The sequence below is a fragment of the Euwallacea similis genome, unplaced genomic scaffold (genome assembly GCF_039881205.1).
Source record: "Euwallacea similis isolate ESF13 unplaced genomic scaffold, ESF131.1 scaffold_49, whole genome shotgun sequence".
NCBI classification, from domain to species: domain Eukaryota; kingdom Metazoa; phylum Arthropoda; class Insecta; order Coleoptera; family Curculionidae; genus Euwallacea; species Euwallacea similis.
The window spans coordinates 148,687-160,948 of NW_027098674.1; the positions used below are offsets into that span (position 1 = coordinate 148,687).

General features: G+C 37.3%; 1 long non-coding RNA gene across 1 annotated transcript; it reads left to right on the forward strand.

Moving 5' to 3' along the window:
• The first annotated feature begins 3,355 nt into the window (after positions 1-3,355).
• LOC136418949 (uncharacterized) lies at positions 3,356-9,004 on the forward strand. The gene is made up of 5 exons (XR_010753012.1): positions 3,356-3,461; positions 3,524-3,851; positions 3,908-3,967; positions 7,831-7,919; positions 7,976-9,004. It is a non-coding gene; the product is annotated as an uncharacterized lncRNA (long non-coding RNA).
• The last annotated feature ends 3,258 nt before the right edge of the window (positions 9,005-12,262 follow it).

Sequence of the window (12,262 nt, forward strand, 5' to 3'; positions counted from 1 at the left end):
CAAAACGTGAGGTGATGAGCTTAGTAGTTCCTCTAATGCCTGGATGTGAGAGATTGTGAAACTTGCTGAAAATCGTTCTTCTGAGATTTGTTGTGATAAAAGGCCTGATCTTAGAACCACTAACGTCGCAGTAGATCAAAGAATCAGAACCTGGTATGTTACATTGTTTGAGCTGCAGTGAAGTTGCTTTCTGATTTTTGAGGATCTCTTGTAACTCAGTATCGGTGGACTGGTATTGACTTAGAGCTTCGTAATCTATTGCTTGAGGTGTGGATATTGAAGTAATCCTGGAGAGCGTGTCAGCAACAATATTGCTTTTGCCACTGATGTGTCTAATGTCAGTGGAGAATTGCGAGATGAAATCAAGGTGTCTGACTTGCCTTGGAGAAGCTTTATCAGACTTTTGGAAAAAAGCAAAAGTAAGAGGCTTATGATCAGTGAAAATTGCAAAGGATCTGCCTTCTAGGAGATATCGGAAATACCTGACTGCCGAATAGATGGCGAGTAATTCCCGATCGTATGTACTGTAGTTCCTTTGGGTATCTGAGAACTTGCGAGAGAAAAAACTTAGAGGTTTCCAAATGTTTTCTTCAAATTGCTCGATGACCGCTCCCATTGCGTAATCTGATGCATCGACAGTGAGGGAAATTGGGGCTGTGGAGCTAGGATGTACCAAGGCGGTAGCGTTGGCTAAATCCAGCTTGCATTGGTTGAATGCGGCTAATGCCTCCTCCGACCAGACCAATGGAGTTTTGTCATTCCTCTTGCAGTTGTTATGCATTTGGTGCAGAATGCCTTGATGGTGAGCTGCTTTAGGGATGCATTTCCTATAGAAGTTGAGCATGCCAAGAAATCGTCTGAGTTGTGAAACCGTTTGGGGGACAGGAAAGTCGGAGATGACAGCTACTTTTTCGGGAAGAGGTGTGGAACCTTCCGAAGAAACTAAGTAACCAAGGAATTTGACTTGTTTCTCACCGAATACGCACTTGTCAAGGTTGATAGTTAACCCAAATTGTTGCAAACGGGAGAAGACTGATTTGAGATGTTCCTGGTGTTGTGCCTCGTCCTTAGAAGCGATAAGAATATCATCGATGTACGGAAAACAGAAGTCTAGTTCTCCGAGTACTTCGTGAATGAATCTTTGAAAGGACTGGGCTGCGTTTCTCAGACCAAATTGCATCCTGGTGAACTCAAATAAACCGAATGGGGTTATAATTGCTGTTTTGGGGATTGACTCTTCTGCGACTGGGATTTGGTGATAGGCTCGTACCAGATCTAAGGTACTAAAGACCGTTTTCCCTTCTAGGAAATGCGAAAAATCATGGAGATTGGGGATGGGGTACTTGTCAGGCACTGTGGCTGCGTTTAATCGGCGGTAGTCGCCCACCGGTCTCCACTCACCCGGGGCTTTCTTGGTAACCATATGTAAGGGGCTGGCCCAAGGGCTTTTGGAGGGTCGGCAAATACCCATATCGCAGAGGTATTGGAACTCCTGTTTGGCTATTTTAAGCTTATCAGGGGCTAAACGTCTTGCCCTGGCTGCGACGGGGGGGCCGTTCGTCTGAATTACGTGCATCGAGCTATGTTTAATGTTGCTCGGGGTAGGAGAGAATGTAGTGATTTTTGGATATTGCTTAAGGATGTCGTTGTATTTGCAGGATGAAGGGATGTTGCGGATTGAGTGGACGCTACAGGATTTAGTTGTACCGACTCTATTCAGGTTAGTGGTGCCGTCAGTGATTCTGCTGTGACCTACATCGACCAATATGTTGAAACGGTGTAGGAAATCGGCTCCTATAATCGCGTGATCAGTTTTAGCTATAATGAAATCCCATGTAAATTTCCTTCGCAACCCGAGGCTTACCGACAACCGCTTGGTACCAAAAGTAGGTATCTGTGTGTTGTTGGCTGCATATAAAACGCGGGATGTTTCAATATTTTGGTCTCTGATTGTTTTAGGTACTAATGACACATCGGAACCAGAGTCGATAAGAAAATTTATGCCTGTTACGTCATCCCTAATCACTACTCTACGACTAACTAAGCTTACGATATGCGGGGGTGATTGCGCCTGGCTGCTATGGCGATCCGGTGTCCCCACGTCTCTGATCGCCGAGGATGACGTGGAGATTAGTTTTCCTGCTGGTAGCTGCAGGGTTTAGCGCACCGCCTAGCCTTGTCTCTGAACCTCTGGTGGTACCAGCACACTCCGGGATCCGCCGATGGCGATCTGGTTTCAGTCCTCCGCGTCCTGGACTTGCTCCTGCTTCTCCTTATCGGTTTCAGTCGCTCCATTGATTGCTCCAGTCTGCTGATCCTTTCGATCAATTGGGGGGCTTGTGCTTCCTTACCGGAGACTTGGACACTATAGGTTTGAGGCTGCACGATCTCGTGGATTTTGTCTGCGAGGTTCGCCATCTTGTCTAGAGGCTCGCTGCTTCCAGCTAGGATGGGCTGTATGGACGTGGGTAGGTGTTGCATCCATAGGGTCTTTAGGATCTCTGGGGATACCGCTGCTCCTCCTAGGCTCCTCATCTCATTTAACAAATGAGATGGTTTCTTGTCGCCTAACTCCACTTGCGATAGAAGCTTCCTGAGTCTTTTCTCGTCTGACTCAGCAAATAGGGAGATGAGCCTATGCTTGATACCCTCATATTTGCCGTTGGAAGGCGGGTTGTCCATGAAGTCAGAGACCTGATCCAAGATCTCTGAGTCGATCGTGGCGATCACATGGTGGTACTTCGTCAGATCCACCGTTATGTGCGCCAGAGCGAACTGTGCCTCAAGGGTCCTGAACCAGGTTTTTGGGTTCGTTTTCCAAAACGGGGGGGCCCGTATGGAAAGCCTGCTTACCTGCGACGTTATGCTGCTCTCTTCTTCGGGGTCCGGGACTGTAGCTGGTTGGGACGTCGCCATGGTTTTTGCAGTTCCCCTGATTCGAGTTCTCCTTCAGGGGGTTCTTTCAGAGGGGTCACCAATGTCCTGGTTGTCTACGTGGGGTTTTCAGATCGGCTGTCTAGGAGTGGCTAGGGCGATCAAAACACACGACACAGGATCGTTCACTTATTTTATAACGAAAATAAATATATTGAAATAATAAAGATAACTGTCTAAATCAATCAGAATAGTAAGCGTTCAGCAGCGACGTGTATAGCACGAAGGTCGGGTCAAGAGTCTGAGGAAGAAGAGAAGAGGGGTTCCACAGGGCTGTTGCTCCTTTTAAAGGCAACCAACCCTTTCTACACTTCCGGGTACTGTCACCTGTCCAGTGTCGCTCGAGTGAGTGTCACTCGTCGGTGCATGTTCCCGGAATCCATAGCTGTAGAGTACGTAATCCATTACAGTGCTGCTGTCTCCGCCACACAGTGCTGCTGTCTCCGCCACACGTTGAACTCTCCTAACCTAATACAAATGTTTATTTCGCACACGACCACAGGCAAAAGAAAAAATCACCATGGATTGTATGTATATGTTTAACTTGGTTTTTATACTTTTAAAGTGTAAATTTTTTTTTAATTTTCAGTAAAGAATGTTCTACAAGCTTGGAAAGATTATCAGAAATATAAACTGAAAATGGCAAATAGCTACTCATGTACTCTCATCTTTTCTTTTAGCCAAAATATTTTTTCTGGAAACTTGTCTTTTATTACCTCAGGAGAAGAACGCCGGATAGAATGTCGTGATCCTGGTACATCCATGACATATAATTTATTATTACGTGATATATTAGGAAATATTCCGGAAAACTCTATGATAAGATTCACCTTAACGGAAGAAAGATTTGTAACGGCTCATTTTCCGACTGAAGCACTTCAGAACGCAGCACTGGAAGCTTACCTAGTATTCGAAAGGTAATCAGCGAGAGTTTTGCAGTTTATTGTGTACTAATTATTTAAATTTGTATCAGAGAAGAATTGGGCCTGACGCCACCTAGCAGTAACGATAGTGACTGATATACATTTTCAGGGTAAGCAAGTAGATGAAAATTTTATTATTGCATATTTAAGTCAAAAAAAACATATCAAGAGTATTATATCAGAAAGGTAGATGCACCATTTTTCTAGTTTTGCTGTAGAAAAGATTTTGTTAGTGTTTTCAGTTTTTGCTACAAATTTTAAAATTTTGATAATTGACAGTCTTGATAATTTATTTGCTAAGTAAAGGGGCAAATATCTGTGTATATTTTATGACATTTTTATTATCAATTTATTACTTCCAATTATAATTAGTATCAACTGCACTTCCTAAATATGTCAATTTAAAATAATAGCATAAAAAGTGAAACTAAATCCGTTTTCTTTTTCTCATATCCTCTTTCATGACAGAGAGTGGTATTTCATCAGTCAGGAGAAGCAGATTCTTCGTTGCCCAAAGTGTGCTTTAGTTGCAAGTAAAATGGTTTATACACATCTTCGATTATGTCAGTTTGGCATAACTCACTTAAATCTTTAAAGTTCACTTACACAATCAATCACACACACACAATCTTTCAATATGCAGGATAATCATGCAAGTTTATGGAATATTCATACATATTGTTGCTTAGATTTGTCCTTTTAAAGTGATTTTTTATATCAAGCTTATGAAAATCCTCCCATATTTCATTTTTTTTTAAAGTAATAATGAAGTTCTTTCCTTTTCTACTCTTAAACATTTTACACTTTTCCAATTGAGAAGTGAATTATCCAAAGAAATGTGAAAATTTCTGAAATGAATATCTTTAAACTGCTTGAAGTATGTAAAGTTATCATGCTTAAGGATATTCATTTGATAAGGAAGGCCATTTTTCTTTGCCAATCATTTGACACAAAAATTTTTACGCGATGACTGACATTTTCAATCGTTGCGTGTATGAAGTCACACTTCATGTGCTTGTGACCTGGTTCAAGAAATTTCAAATTTATGCAATTCAAGTTGGATGGTTCTGGATAATCAACATCATAGCTGCAGCTACAATTGAGTTTCTGTTCTGGCCGGAATAGCAGTCAAAGAAAAACAACACTATCACACCATCGTCTATCATGTTATTCGCCCTTATGATACTTAGTGCTGATATAATTTAAAGGATTTACTGGGGACATAAAAACCCATACGCCTTTATGATACTACCAGAACAATTGGTGCATACGTCTTTAAAATACCCGCCATTTTTAACTTAACACTTTCGCTATTCTGATACGTTGTATGGATTACTTTTACAAATGCAATAACGTAAAAATCTCAATTTTGCAATAAACGGCTTTACATTTATGTATGAGTAATTTTTCTAATTTTATTAAGTTCCAATATGCGATACGCCAATGGAGCTGACACAACCAAGTGACGCATCCCTCTACAGAAGATAATTTTGAATCTTATGCGTGAAAAATGACAGACGTGGTGACAGAGCTGTGACAATTCAAGGATGAGATACGCATTTTTGATTGGGCAATTTTCAGAATGCTGTTTTCGATCATAACAAAGAAAGATGGCGTCCCTACATAACATGACCTGAGGTTCTGGCAAAAATCATAGACGTATTGATTTTGAGGGAAATTGCAGGAATAAAAAATAATTTTATAGTTTTGAGAAAATTATTGTCACAAAAGCTGGAATATCCTGTATTTTTTGCTGCAAAATGCTGGTTATTACGTTGCTTTATGACAACAAATAAATACATAAAATCTGAGAAAAGTAGACATAACGCTATTATTTATTTATTAGGCAAGGTGATTTAAAACTTTTTTTTTTTATAGAGGTTTAGGGCAAAAAATGCATTTACGCATCCCAGGTCGCGATGGCCCATTGTTGTGTGACCTGGGTATGTGGGACTCGGCGTGCGCATGCGCAATACCCACTAAAAACCCTTTGCTTTCCTCTCTTCACCCTTGATTCCCCCCGGAACCGCCGTTAGGCATTACTTCAGGGGGGGGGGGTATAGTATGTTTCTTTCCTTCCCATTTTTTCTTATTTCCCCTGTCGTCTTATTAATTTGTTAGTCTGCTCCATTCGTTCTTCCATTGATTTTATTTATTTATTTATTAGTCCAATAATTTATTTATTTATGTACTTTTTTGTTCTTTTTTTTTTCATATACATTGAGTCATTTATTTATTTATTAATTTCTCCCCCTTTTCGCAAAACAGATAATGCTGTTCTAAATTCCCTACACTTGTTGGTTCCCATTTTATGTTTTTCATCACACAGCACACACATTTTTTCCTCCTTGCAATCCTTAATTATATGTCCTTCCTTTCCGCATTTTCTACATTGAGAATTTCTATCCGGTCCTTTGTAATCTTTTACTCCGTGGTCATATGCCCAACACCTATAACATCTCTTCACATTAACATGTTCCTCCACTGTACAATTCACCAATCCAACTCTCAGATGTCTCTTCTTTATCAACAAGTCTGCTTGTCTCCCACCTAATGTCATTGTTATCGCCTGATTATCTCGTCAATATGGTCTCAATTCTCCCATTCTATACGTCCCCTCCTGCAGTTTCTCTACCTCCGCCTCTACTGCATCTTTTACCTCCTCTTTATCAGTAGTAGCTTCCATCCCTCTAATATATATCGTCTTCATTCATTCCTCTTTTTTACGGTCACTTTTATTTGTTTTGATGTATTTTCTATTTCCTTCTGTAAGTCCTTAATATTGTCGTCCTTGTCTGTCTTAATCAGCAACTTCCATTTTTTTGTTGTCGATATTGATTTTATTATTTTACTTACCTCATTTTGTCGAATATTATCTTTTATGTTTTTTAATAACTCCTTGTTGTTCCTTTCACTGTCTTCCACTATTAAAGCGTAGGTTTTCCTTTCTATTTTCCCCTTATTGTTTATATTTGATTCTTGTTTTAAATAATTCTTCGTTGTAAATATTGTAACATTTGTGTCCGAGTCATGAAATACCGCTTCCACTAATTTTCTTAGTTTTGCTATCTTTAATCCGTGTATGTGATGCATTGCTATCCATAAGTCCTTTTCAGTTTGATTTTTAAGCAACTTTATACTTCGCCACAATTTCTTTCCCGTATCCGTCGCATTTATTTTTACCACTTTTTGTTTCATCATCCCAATTCTAGTACTTGTCATTTGTTGCATCACTTCAAAGTCTTCATCCAAGTCAATTAGGTCTGGAAATCTCCTCCTGTACATTCCTTGTATTCCATAATTCATACCCCTGTCCTCCTTTTCCGTAAAAATTACCTTCACCGTACTATCTTTTGTTCCCAGAGGATTCCCGACAACAATTTCCGTGTTTTTATATAAATTTTCTGTCCACTCCTTATCCGCTATTTTTTCCCACTCTTCGTAGTTTAATGCCACACCTAAATCCATTACCGTTTCCTGCTTTTTGTTCGTCCAATCCTCCGGCGTTTGTGTTCCTTGATCCACCGTGCATTTTTCCTGTTTTCCTATGTCCACCTGAACATCCTGGTCGAAAGTTATTCTTTGTAACGGTTCATACTTAAATTTCCCCAGCCATGCCATCATTGATTCCCTTTCCAGTATCCCCGCCTGTTTCCTCATTTTTTATTGCAATGTCCTTTATTTCCCTACTTGTGTTTCTTTCAATTTTTCCCTCCAGTTGTTTAATTAAATTCTTGGTGTCCTGCAAAGCCTCCATTAAAATTAAATAATCTTTACTTTCTATTTTCTTATAGGGTTCATTTTCTTCCGTTGTCATTGAAGTATCCATTTTCTTTCTTTTTTTGCTTTGCGGGTCACCAATTGAGTTTCTCCTTATTAATACATTATCCAAATACCTCACCTTTTGCAGAACAGGCACTTCGTTTCTTTCCCTTTCACTTTCTTTCTTTTCATCTTCTTTTTTTTGTTTCAGATCCGTTGAGTGATTGGCCTCCTCAGAATCCACGGGGCGGCCTGCCGAAGTAGGTCGGGATTCCCCATCGTCGATGGTACCCGCCTGAGGTAAGTATATTTTGTCATTCAACATCCTGCAACTTGCGTTTTATACCTTCCCCCAGGTTCTTGCCCGCTGCGTCAGTTGTCCCTGGCGCTCTGGATCAGGATTAATTCCCAATCCAGAGCGCGAGGAACGTCTAGGAGCCACCACGAGGAGGTGCAGCTTGGACTTCGGCGCCCAGGTGATTTTAAACTAGTAGTTCTTTAAGAATAAATTAGAAGGCAAATTTGTGTAACTATAATTTAATGATGATTTAGTGATTTAAGAGTATATTTCGTGGGATCATTATTTGTTAATACTTTAGGGAAAATTTCATTGTGCCATTTTTATCATTCATGACTATTTTTAATGAACAGCAATTTCAGTGATTCTTAAAGGAAAACACCCATAAAATAGGTAAAATCACACAAGTACCTAATTACATTATATAATACACAAATTTGTTTTTTTATGAAAAAATAATTTTTACTGATTACAACGTTTTCAAATAAGCACACAGAAATTATGTTTATGAAAGTAAAAACCTTAGTAAGATCTTTTATAAACAGTAAAATTCTTATCTACATGTATGATATTTGACCAATCAACTAATTAAACGGTCCCAACACCGTTTAATTAGCTGCAATAAAAACATGTTGTAAAATCCCGAATAAACTGGATAGATATTTCTCAAAATTAAGGTTACAAATGATGTAATTAAACGCATTGTGTTTGTTAAGACATGTGTCTCATTAGATTTAAGTCGACGTAATAATTAGACCATCTTTCGTGGAACGTTATTGTTATTATATTTTTATTCATGTATGATGTCAGATACCCTTTTTTTTAACTGCCACCATATTTTTGCTGGTATTTTTATCAACTTGTTTAGCTGTTAAATAATTTATTTTTATCAATAAATTTTAGCTGTAGTTAGGAAGATTGTTAGTTATTTTTGTGCGAAACGGCATCTCTGAGACTGCTACCTCAGGGAGGATCCGAATGTGATTATCTAGTCCATAACTAACTTAGCGGTCACTTTGCGGAATTATGACACTTCGGCCCTACGAGAAAGGTCACACACACTTTTGGTACCTTACGCCGAATTAATTATCCACAATGCTAATACATCATAAAGCCTGTAGGTAAAACAATACGTATAAAAGTTATGTTTTATTAGGACTACTAGTATGGGTCTTGGTTGGTGATGTGAGTTAGTGACTCAAAATTCTTGGATTATAGACTTTTATTATAACGATATTAACAAGTCGAGAGTTTAAATGAATCTGATCTATGTCTCTAGAGGGAAAGTCTTAACTGCCAAATGTTATCCCTAGTTCTCATAATTAAATACATACAGTGGGTAAAATAAGTATTTGCACACTCATGATTTTGTGACAATTTCAATTAATCTTGAATACTTCAGTTTTAATATTATATTAATAAATTATTTATATATAATCTACTAATCGTACAACAACATTGGAAAAATATAACAATTAACTCATATAACATTAAATAATATTAAATATCCAACAAAAAAGTATTTGCACAGTAGGTAGCCTAAGCAAAGTGAATGTCAAAAAAATATTAAAAAAGTATAATAATATTAATTTAATATTTGGTATGTAATTCATTTGCATCTGTAATGTGGCCGTGTGGAACTATACGCGATTTTTGGATACAACACTTTTATTCAACTTCTCTATTACACAAGAACAAGAAAACACTAAGTACTAGTTCAGGTTTCTTCTCAACCTGGTTGATGAGGAAGGACTGCCGAACAGGAACTGCCGACTAAGGGGTTCTAAGTTATTTAAATACTACTGTTTATCATGTCATTAAAAGTGGTTTGCAACGGAATCCGGACTTTTAACCCAGTTAATTACTTATACTGAACAAAGAAATAACAATCTAATGTAGCAAACAACCTAATTGTTCTATAATATGTTTAGTTACTTTAAAATTATTCCTTGAGAATTATGATAATCGGAGGGTACATTACACATCAATAATTGCTTGTAACCTTTTGGGCATGGGCTCCACTAATTTTTTAATAAGATTCTCGGGTATTTTGTCCCACTCTTCAGTTATCACATTCTTCAAACTTGTTTTGTTGGTAATTTTTTTTTTCGAATTTGAGTATTTAAATGATGCCACACATTTTCTATAGGGTTGACGTCTGGTGATTGTAGGGGTGTGAGAAGTCGACGTCTTGCATTATACAACAGCCATTCTTTAGTTTTTCTAGCCGTATGCTTTGGGCCATTGTCTTGCTGCGCTTGTTAACAAATTACGACACAACACGCCTATATAGTATACAGCATTCATTTTGTCCTCAATAAATTCAATTTTACCAACTTCCCTGTATGCCATGCATCTCCAAAGCATAACGTTTCCTCCGCCATGTTTGACAGTAGGATGTAGATTCTTGATATCCAATTCCTTGTTTAATTTACGCCATACAAATATTTTTCTGTCGGAACCAAATAGATTAAACTTTGATTCATCGGAAAATATAACATTCTTCCAAAATTCTATTGGTTCATTGATGTATTTTTTTGCAAATGTTAAACGTTTTTGGCGATTTGCTTTGAATAAAGGGCTTCTTTCTAGATCTACCAAAAACCTGGGAGCCATGCAGAATATTCCTTATAGTTTGAGCACTGACAATTTTGTTAGATGTTGTAGCAATATTATTGGCCAGACTTTGAGTAGAAAAAAATGGATTTTTGGAGATTTCTTTTAAAACTTGACTCCATTCTCTAGTAGTGAGGACAGTTGGTCGTCCTGATCGCGGCTTATTTTCGGTAGAACCTGTCTCTTCATATTTTTTTTATCACATACCGTACTGTAGAAAACCCAATTTTCAGCAAATCGCCTATTTCCCTGTAGTTTTTTTGTTGAGATCGCAATAAAATAATTTGAGCGCGCACACTTTCAGATAATTTAGCTATCTTCGGAAACATTTTTACAAATAAACCTTTGTCGACTAATGCACGATTACATACGCATCATACAAGAATTATATGGTCATTTCCCATATGAACCTATAACACATGTACCACGTGTATAAACAAAAGCCATAGCACGCTCCAGAATTCAGCACCTTCAGCATCTTTTTATTATATAAAGCCAGGTGTTTAGCATAGGATTATTATTATTGTCATAATCATCCGTTAGTCTAGTTGCAAGTACATCGAGTACAAATTTAATTTTAACTCTTGTTATTTTTATTTGAAATAAATAATTTTTTAAAAAGAAGTTTTCCTTGAATGAAAACTTAACTCAAGTTTTGACTTGCTCGTGTTGTTATAAAATAAATTTTCGTTCCATAAAGACACAATCAACGACTGCATTTTTCTGAGTTGGATATAGTGTGCAAATACTTTTTTTATCCGATATTTGATATTATTTAATGTTATATTAGTCAATAACAATATTTTTTAAGTTCTATTATCATATGATTAGTTAATTACTTATAAAGCATTTATTGTTACTGTTAAATATATACTGTTAAAATCAAATTTTTATTGATACATTTGTAATGTACCTCTCTTATGAATTAGAATAAATTAACTGATATTTGAGCTTATTTGTATTTCTCATGAAGAATTGTATTTGTTCTGTACTAACTCGGCCTTCGGCCCAACCAATAATACTAACTTAAACTTGGCCCTACAGATAAAGTAATTAAGCCAAGGTCCAGAATTTTCCAATAGACATTGCATAGTAATTAGTTTTGTAATCACCCCTCTATTTGATTAGATATACAGGGTGGCCCATTGAAAACGAAACAGAGGCATTTGCGGGTACTTAGAAATGTATATTTGAAAAATGCTCGGACACGTAAACTTTATATTCGAAGGGGACACATTATAAACGTATACTCGCTCCTTTCACTTCAACACCCTAGCCGGGGTGAGTTAAACACTTAAAATCTTAAATGGAAAGTATGGTCGAGTAGCACCTTGTTTGAAAGGTCTTTCGATTCTCGTTATAATGATACCCAAATTAACTAACTTTTATTCAGTAGTTTTCGAGAAATTTGGAAAAATGTGATTAAATTGCCAACAAGTGGAATGCTCTGTTAAAATCGTAAATTAGGAAAATAATCAGTAGTGACTATTAATTGTAAACTGACCAGATTAAGTTTAGTTGTACTATTTCACCAATTGTTATTGCTTTCGAATAATAAAAAAAAATCTACTACATCTTATCAGGTAGGTAGAGGAGGCAGAGGAAGTAGAAAAAGGCGAATGGAATTTAAACTTTGAATACATTTAAAAAAAAGAGAGATAAAATATCACCGCAGCTATTGCAGTGAAGTATTCAAATGTTAGATACCGAATAAACTTCAGCATCGAGT